The sequence below is a fragment of the Oryx dammah genome, unplaced genomic scaffold (genome assembly GCF_014754425.2).
Source record: "Oryx dammah isolate SB20612 unplaced genomic scaffold, SCBI_Odam_1.1 HiC_scaffold_24, whole genome shotgun sequence".
NCBI lineage: Eukaryota > Metazoa > Chordata > Mammalia > Artiodactyla > Bovidae > Oryx > Oryx dammah.
In genome coordinates, this window is record NW_024070208.1 from 50,090,908 (window position 1) to 50,100,721 (window position 9,814).

A 9,814-nucleotide genomic window follows, 5' to 3' on the forward strand; every position below is an offset into this window, starting at 1 on the left:
ATGAGGAATACTTTTAAAGGAAACTTATTGTGTTCTTTATTTTCTCCATATCTTATGAGTCATTTGAAAATGACTCTACCATACCAGGCTTTACCAAAGTAATATTGTAAAACAGGACTATTTTTTTGTGAAACATAAATCAAAATTATCCAGATGAGTCAATGAGACAGAAACACCACATCCATATATAGCTCTGATATTTTTGAGCCAAAATATCCAGCAATTAAGAACACTGATCAGTACAATAAGTTTCTGCAGGGCTTTTTTTTTTTTAGCACCTACCACTGAGGTTCTCACTACTTTTTTGCAAAGTCTGTCACTGACAGAGACAAAGTCAAAATATTCTTTTCACTGCTAAAGAGTACATACTGAACATTTATTTTAGCATGTAGAAATGCTCCAAGAAAAGGGAAAGTAAAAGAACACCTGTGACTCTACAAGGACAATCTCCAGTTTCATGGAACACTGACATTGTCAGAGCTGTCGCCTCTTATAATACCTGCCTGCAGTTAATTTGATTTCTCCATTCAAGTTAAAATGAATTGCATAACTGAACAGCTGAATACTTTCCATCTTATTAAGCCAATGAGTACGTTATCCACTGTGCCCTTCCAGTCATCCTAACTGAGCTCTCCACTCACGGCCCAGAGGTTTTAATTGCACAACCAGCTGTTATTGTCACTTGAGGCCTTGTGTGGAGTAATTAGTGAGAAGATACTAAGTCAACCCAAGAGAACTCTGGTAGAATTACATTCTGCCCACAGATGTGCAAATCATTGGTGTGTGTGTGTGTTTGTATGTGTATAGATGGAGACAGAGACAGTTTTAGCCTTCAAAACCACCCATATTCCTTCAAAGCTGTGTTTTGGAATGGGGACAATAAATTTCTGGCCAGAAAAAGTTGGCCCACTCAAGTGAGTGCTCCAAGTGATGGAGCAGTTCATATGTGTGTGTAGACACAAGGACGAGAGAATTGTGGAAAGATCAGAGGTATGTGAGAACAGCAGGAAATGGAGTCTGGTTAGAGGGAGGCAGGAACTGAATCTAGAGTGGTTCCGGTAGGACTGTGATGGGCTTATATGTGAAGTCAAGGAGGCTGGATTCCAACTTGAATATAAGGACACAGCATGAATGTGTATGTGTGTGTTATTTGTGTGGTGTGCTTTGGTGTGTGTGTGGGGGGGTGTATGTGTGTTGGTGAGCAGATCAGATTTGTCTCTTAGAAAGATAACACTGGCAATGGCAATGAGCAGAAGAGATGAGGATGTACCATAAGAAGTAACAAGCCAAATAAATAATTGGGAATGTTAAGTAGACAAAAAGACTTTCCCAGAGAGATGTTGTGGGGAGGGGGGTGGGAGGGGGGTTCATGTTTGGGAACGCATGTACACCTGTGATGGATTCATGTCAATCTATGCCAAAACAAATACAGAATTGTAAAGTAAAAATTAAAAATAAATAAATAAATAAATTTTTTTAAAAAGACTTTACTTAAACCCATTTTTGAGTAATGAAAACAGTTCTCATTAAACTAAATAATCTGGGACAATTAGGAAGGGTGGGAGGGAGGAAAGACAATAGGGGAAGGAAGACGAAGGAAAGGAAGAGTATTAATGGGGAAAAGGAACAGAATGGGGAGATTTCTAAAATTTAAAATCAAATATATCTGGTAGTCAACTTTTTTGAGAATGAGTGAAAAGATAGAAAAATGATATCTTGATAATTAGTCTAAGAGAATGGTGAAGATATCTTAAGGAGATATAGTTGGATATATGTAGTCTGCAATTGAAAATGCGGTTCTGGGGCTTAGGAGAGGTCAGGGTTAAAGAGGAAAGATTTAGTCACCATCAGAAAACAGAAAGCTCCTTGTAGTAAGCATTTATTGGGAGGAAACGATTTTCTCTACCTTTCTAGGTTCTTCTGGCTGCTCTAATAACTAAATTGACACAAGACAGATTAACAGGAAAAAACAAATTTTAATTTTGGCCATAGAGGAATTGCAGCACTTGGAGGATCGAAGTGACCAAAGCAGGCAACTTCTATACCTTTCAGACAAAGAAACAACACATTTGTGAAGAACCATCAAGACAAAGAAGTTTCCACCTGGGAGTAGTAAATTAGGGAAGAAGAAATATGACTGTTCATGCAGCCTTCTCAGCCCTAATCTCTCTAACTTCTGGTGATAAGGGTGCCTTCTATCCCAGCACAAAGGGTACCTTCACATGGGAAATTTATTTCCTGATTTCAGTGGGACAGAGAGGGAACAGAGTGTCCCTCTTGAACCAGCTGTTTCTTCAGTAACTTTAATTCAAAATAATCACTATGCTACTTTGGCATATTTGGGGGAGGCCTGCCCTCAGTCTTAACACACACACCCTCTTCTAGGACCTCTGCTATCTTCTTTCTATACATGGTTAATTAAAAAAAAAACTCATTAATGAAAAATTACCTTTCACAAATGAACGACTAAGATTCAGGAAGATAAGTAACTTCCTCAAAATCATAAGATTAGCAAGTGATTATGCTAGAATACCAAGTCAGTGGATATTCAGCTTAATTTCTGCTGAGTCCATCTTAATTTCTCCTGAGTTCATTTTTCTAAGTATGTTAGAAAACCTCATTCTTTCAGGAGGAATAGCTGTTAGTTAAATCAGAGAATTGTTTCTTAAAATGTTGCTGCATGATGGAGCTCAAATCCAGTGCTCTGTGACAACCTAGAGGTGTAAAATGGGGTGGGAGGTTGGAGGAAGGGTCAAGAGGAAGGGGACATACATATACCTATGACTGATTTGTGTTGCTGTATGGCAGAAATCAATATTGTAAAGCAATTCTCCAATTAAAAATAAAGTTTTAAAAATAAATAATGTATAGTAAAAAAAAATGTTGCACATAAACTTTAAACAGTTCATTTTAACTTGAAGTATATATGTATATACAGACTTCATACTTTGTATATACAAAGGTAATTTTATACATATAAGCTGTTCATATATATATGAAAAGAAGTGAAAGTGTTAGTCACTCAGTTCAGTTCAGTCGTTCAGTCATGTCCAACTCTTTGCAACCCCATGGACTGTAGCACCCCAGGCTTCCCTGTCCATCACCAACTCCCAGGGCCTACTCAAACTCATGTGCATCGTGTCGGTTATGCCATCTCATCCTCAGTCATCCCCTTCTCCTCTTGCCTTCAATCTTTCCCAGCATCAGTATCTCTTCCAATAAGTCAGTTTTTCGCATCAGGCAGCCAATGTTTTGGAGTTTCAACTTCAGCATCAGGCCTTCCAATGAATATTCAGGACTGACGTCCTTTAGGATGGACTGGTTGGATCTCCTTGCAGTCCAAGGGACTCTCAAGAGTCTTCTCCAATGCCACAGTTCAAAAGCATCAATTCTTTGGTGCTCAGCTTTCTTTATAGTCCCACTCTCACATCCATACATGACCACTGGAAAAACCATAACTTTGAGTAGATGGACCTTTGTCAGTAAAGTAATATCTCTGCTTTTTATGATGCTGTCTAGGTTGGTCATAACTTTCATTCCAAGGAGCAGGCGTCTTTTAATTTCAGGGCTGCAGTCACCATCTGCAGCGATTTTGAAGCCCCCTAAAAATAAAGTCTGTCACTATTTCCATTGTTTCCCCATCTATTTGCCATAAAGTGATGGGACCAGATGCTATGATCTTAGTTTTTGAATGTTGAGCTTTAAGCCAACTTTTTCACTCTCCTCTTTCACTTTCATCAAGAGGCTCTTTAGTTCTTCACTTTCTGCCATAAGGGTGGTGTCATCTGCATATCTGAGGTGATTGATATTTCTCCTGGCAATCTTTATTCCAGTTTGTGCTTCCAGCCCAGCATTTCTCATGATGTACTCTGCATATAAGTTAAACAAGCAGGGTGACAATATACAGTCTTGACATACTCCTTTACCTATTTAGAACCAGTCTGTTGTTCCATGTTCACTTGTAGCTCAGCTGGTAAAGACTCCGCCTGCAATGTGAGAGACCTGGGTTCAATACTTGGGTTGGAAAAATAACCTGGAGAAGGGAAAGGCTACTCACTCCAGTATTCTGGCCTGAAGAATCCCATGAACTGTAGCCCAACAGGCTCCACTGTCTATGGGATTCTCTAGGCCAGAATACTGGAGTGGGTTGCCATGCCTTCCTCCAGGGGATCTTCCCTCCTCCAAGGGATTTAACTCATGTCTCCCACATTGCAGACAGATTCTTTACCATCTGAACCACCAGGGAAGCCCGATGGAGAAATACACCCATTAAATCACACCCATTATTCACATCCATCCTCATTGTTTATGATTTCCAGTTTGTATTTCTTAAAGAAGAAAGAGAACTTCTTAAAGAAGAAAGACATTTGTGAAGCAAAATGAGTACAGATGGTTTTCCCAATGTACTTCTATTACATTTCCCACACCTATTTTGACAGCAATTTTTAGGAACTCAGGTTTATCAAATCTTTCCAAACATTCAACTTAATTTTCATAAGAAAATAAGAACTTTTCGTAAGAAAATTTTCAGAACTTTTCTGTACTCAAAGTTTAACAGTTTATTCAGTATTTGAATAAATGTGTCACATAGCAAGTACAATACAATCAAAATTAACTGGTCTGGAAATAAACACAAGTTGCGGGTAAGAAGACAAATCAACTATTAGAAGCATAAATGTGCTGACATGCATGAAAATTGTGGCCTGCAGTGTACAATGGGTGCCCAGTATTACCTGTACAACAGGACTTATATACCATAAGAGAATGAGCGCATAGTCAAGCTGGTGAGGCAGTTCAGCAAAAATCTGCTAAGAGTGCTCCTACTCTAGCCTTGTGGCATGAGAATTAATATTTGGAATGATAATCCTAAATTATAAACATTTTCAGTACATAAATCATTGTATGCTAAAAAAAAAAATAATAAGAATACCCCATGGGGAATTTAAAATCTAGTCCTTAGCCTAAAAGACCCTTAATCATAAAAGTATGCAAACTAATATCTATTGAATATCCCAGGTACTATTCTAAGTGTTGCTGTTGTTGTTTAGCTGCTAAGTCATGTCCTACTCTTTGTGACCCCATGGACTGTAGCCCGCCAGGCTTCTCTGTCCATGGGATTTCTCCAGGCAAGAATATTGGAGTGGGTTGTTATTTCCTACTCCAGGGTCTCCTCCTGACCCAAAGATAAAACTCGTATTTCCTGCCTCGGCAGGTGGATTCTTTACCACTGAGCCACCAGGGAAGCCTATTCTAAGTGTTATGCATGTATTATTTCATAAGTACTAGTAAGACCTTCACTTGTCATGCAAAAAAAATGAAGCACCGAGAGGTAAAACAATTTTCAGAAGGTGACCCATTGAGTAAGTGATGGATAAAACTCAAATCCAGGCTGTATCAGGCTATTAACCCAAGCTATTAGCCACCATCATATATCAATAATGTATCCTGTGCTAGGAACTGGACTGTGCCATTCATATAGTGTATCTAATTTTGATCCTCAGATAATACCTAAAGATATATATTAATAGCCTCATTTTACACAGTATGTCATGTCACAAAGATATGAAGTGGAAATTCAAATACAGATTATTTAACTTAAATTTTCATGTTTTTATGCATTATTATCTCACAGTATTATCTACAAATTAGCATGTACTAATCTGCATGGAAAATCCCTGAAATCAGCAGAGAAGCTAAAAATACATATTATATTGCAAATATATACATATTTAAATATATATATATATATAAGTCAAAAATCAGTTGGTATGCTTCACAGAATCACAGGGTACCATAAAACTCACATTAACTACCCTTGTTCTAAATAATAGAAAACTACTTGACTCACAAAGAAAATAATTAAGATAGATTTAGACAATTCTATATGATTATAAAAAAATTCAAAATTTATAAAAGTGAAACGAAAATAGGAAAAAGTATCCATAGATCCATTAGTAGACACAATCTCTGCTAACATTCTTATATAATATCTTCCAAATTTTGAGTGTGTGCATAGAGGAATTTCTCCTACAGATAATGTTTTTAATGTGAATTGGCAATAACATAATCAAATAACTAGGGTACTTCATGATATTATGAGGAGGAGTGTTTGGTGACTTTGTGCTTTGTTTAGCATCCTTATGGGTGACTAATGTGATGAGAATTTGAAATAAATTCTTACCGAGATGGGAAACATATCTTGGCTTTGTTCCTATCTCTCTCTGGCTGCTGCCGCTGATTTTCTTTGGCACATTCCTCCTCCTCTAACAATTAAATGCTGGTTTGCCTCAGGGCTCTGCATTGAGCACTCAACTCTTTTTACTCTGTATTTTCTCCAAGGTGACCTGATTCACTCCTGCAGTTTCCATATTACTTATGGTCTGATATTTCCCTCATTTGTATTTCTAGTCCATTCCTCTCCTCTGAGCTCAAGCTCTGATATCTGCAAACATCTCCTTGACATCTCTAGCTGGCAATGTAAAGTCTGTCTCAAAGCCAGCTCTTAGAGTGCCCCTTACCTCCATTCTCCTTCTTGTCTTTCCTCACTCGTGCAGTTCATTAAGCCTGAGCTTTAAGACTCATCTGTGGCATGGCCCTTTCATTCTTATTCCATAGCTAAGCATTCCTACAGTCTATACCTAATGCCTTCAAAATCTGTCTTGAATCTGTCTACATCTCTCCAGGTCTACCTTTGATCAAGTAACCATCTTATCTCAGTCTAGGAGGCAACAGCTTTTAAAAAATTATTTAATTATTAGTTTGGCCATGCCAGGCCTTAGTTGTGGCATGCAGAATCTTTAGTTGTGGCACGTGGGATCTAGTTCCCTGACCAGGGATCGAACCCTTGGGAGCACTGAGTCTTAGCTACTGGACCACCAGGGAAATCGCTAGCAAGCAATAGCTTTACGTCATATATTTTTCCAAATAGAAACTGAAAGAATCTCTCTAAAATGAAAACAGATCAAGTCATTCCATTGCTTAAAACCTTACCATGGTTTCCCATTGCACCCAGACTAAACTCCAAACCCCTTAACACAATCCATGTTGTTTTATATGATCAGCCCTTCCTACTTCTCCAACCTCATTTCACTCCATATTCAGTTTGCTCCTCTTAAGATACCTTCTTCCAGTTCCTCAGACACAGGTGCACCCTCTCCAAAAAAAGAAAAACAATTCTGTATTATCAAAAGTTGAACAGTGGCTTCCAGTCTGGACAAGAAGGCACAAATCTGTTTCTCTCTCTTCCTTCCCAAGAGACAATATAAACCTGGAAATAAGGCAGGGAGAACTCTGAACAGTGGTAAGAAGGAAATCTTGTTTGGAACCCCAAGACTGGAGGAACAACACAGAGGCATGATGCCATATGCCTCTCCCTGCACAGCACAGTTTGTAAGTCACCCAGACCCAGCATGTTTTGACTTTCCATTGTTGTTGTTATTCAGCCGCCCAGTTAGTCTGACACTTTGCAACCCCATGAACTATAGCATGCCAGACCTCCCTATCTCTCACCATCTCCTGGGGTTTGCCCAAGTTCATGCTCATTGCATTAGTGATGCCATCCAGCCATCTCATCCTCTGACGCCCTCTTCTCCTTCTGCCCTCAATCATCCCCAGCACCAGGCATTTTTCCAATGAGTCATCTGTTCGTACCAGATGAGCAAAATACTGGAACTTCAGCTTCAGCGCATCAGTCCTTCCATTGAGTAGTCAGGGTTGATCTCTCTGAAGATTGACTGGTCTGATCTCACTGTCCAAGGGACTTTCAGGAGTCTTCTCCAGCACCACAGTTTGAAGGCATCAAGTATTTGGCATTCTGCCTTCTTTATAGTCCAGTTCTCATAACCATATATGACCACTGGGAAGACCATTGCCTTGACTATACAGACCTTTGTCAGCAGAGTAATGTCTCTGCTTTTCAACACATTGTCTACATCTGTCATCACTTTCCTGCCAAGAAGCAATCATCTTCTGATTTAATGGCTGAAGTCACCATCCACAGTGATTTTGAAGCCCACAAGGAGGAAAATCTGTCACTACTTCCACCTTTTCCCCTCCTATTTGCCATGCAGTAATGGGGTCAGAGGAGAAGGCAATGGCAACCCACTCCAGTACTCTTGCCTGAAAAATCCCATGGATGGAGGAGCCTGGTGGGCTGCAGTCCATGGGGTCACTAAGAGTCGGACATGTCTGAGTGACTTCACTTTCACTTTTCACTTTAATGCATTGGAGAAGGCAATGGCAACCCACTCCAGTGTTCTTGCCTGGAGAATCCCAGGGATGGGAGAGCCTGGTGGGCTGCCGTCTATGGGGTCACACAGTCGGACATGACTGAAGCAACTTAGCAGCAGCAGCAGCAGCAATGGGGTCAGATGCCATGATCTTAGTTTTTTTAATATTTAGTCTTAAGCCAACTCTTTCACATTATGAGAAATGCTGGGCTGGATGAGTTACAAGCTGAAATCAAGATATCTCAGATATGCAGATGATACCACTCTAATGGCAGAAAGCCAAGAGGAACTAAAAAGTCTCTTGATGAGGATGAAGGAGGAGAGTGAAAACGGCAACTTTGACCTCCTATCCAGCACCAAAAGCCAGGTAGTCTCCTTCCTCCCCTTGAAGCAAAGGGAGTCCCTCTGACAATATCAAGCAAACCCAGAAGAATGGGCAAGAGAGATCCATTAGGAGCTCAATTAACAATAAGTGGCCTGAGAAGCCATTCTCCTTTTCCATTAGGCCTAAATCTCACCTTTTTGGGACTTCCCTGGTGGTCCAGTGGGTAAGACTCCATACTCTCAATGCAGAGGCCCAGGTTCAATCCCTGGTCAGGGAACTAGACCCCACAAGCCACAACTAAGTGTTCATGTGCCACAACTAAAGAGCCTGCATGCCACACAAAGATCACAGATTCTGCATGCTGCAACTAAGACCCAGCACTACCAAATAAATACATAAATACTTTAAAAATAAAAAAAATAATAAAAATAAAACTCCCCTTCCCCACTGAAAGATATCAGCTACCTAGGGGGTACTGAAAGATACCCAGGGGTGCTGGAGGATGCCAGACACCCAGGGGTGCTGAAAGAGGAAGCCAGGCACAGTAGGTAGCATGGTCCAGGATGCCCCCTTGACCCCAGAGGCCTGAGACTCTTTCCTCAGCTAGAATATACCTGGCATCCCAGCCTAGGGAACCCTCTCCATCCCCTCAGCAAGCACCAGCAGGTACCAGACCCAGCAGCAAGAGATAAATCAAGCTGATCAAAATAACAGTGCAACAACTCTGAAAATTAAGCTGTGATTATAACAACAGCTCCCCTAAAAGAAGGCTGGGATCTGCATGCTAAACAGCAAGACAGCCTGCCACTAAAGAAAATATTTCCAAGGTACAACTGTATTCCTTGGCTCATGGAAGATGGCTTCTTCCATCTTTAAAGAAAGTAGCATTGCATCTTCAAAACTCTCTGACTCTCCAGCTGCTTCTGTTATCACATCTCTTTATATAATTCTCTGCCTCCTTTAGTAAGAAATTTCATTTTTATATTGGACCCACTGGTTAATGCATGATGTTCTTCCCATCTCAAGAGCCTTAACCTAATCACATCTTCAAAATCCCTTACTTACTCACAGGTCTCAAGGATTTGAACATGGATATCTTTGGAGGGTGGGGTGTAAAGAGCATTCTGCTTTCGATACTAACAGATTGTGATAAACCATTCTGTATATCATAATACTCAAAGCAACCACTATAAAAACCATATAAAGAAATACATTCAGAACCACAATAAACAGACATAAAAATATATACTTGGAAACACTA

The 9,814-nt window shown here is 39.9% G+C and overlaps 1 non-coding gene across 1 annotated transcript; it reads left to right on the forward strand.

The window, feature by feature from the left end:
- Positions 1 to 8,758: 8,758 nt before the first annotated feature.
- Positions 8,759 to 8,830, forward strand: TRNAE-CUC. Its single transcript has one exon. It is a non-coding gene; the product is annotated as a tRNA-Glu (tRNA).
- The last annotated feature ends 984 nt before the right edge of the window (positions 8,831 to 9,814 follow it).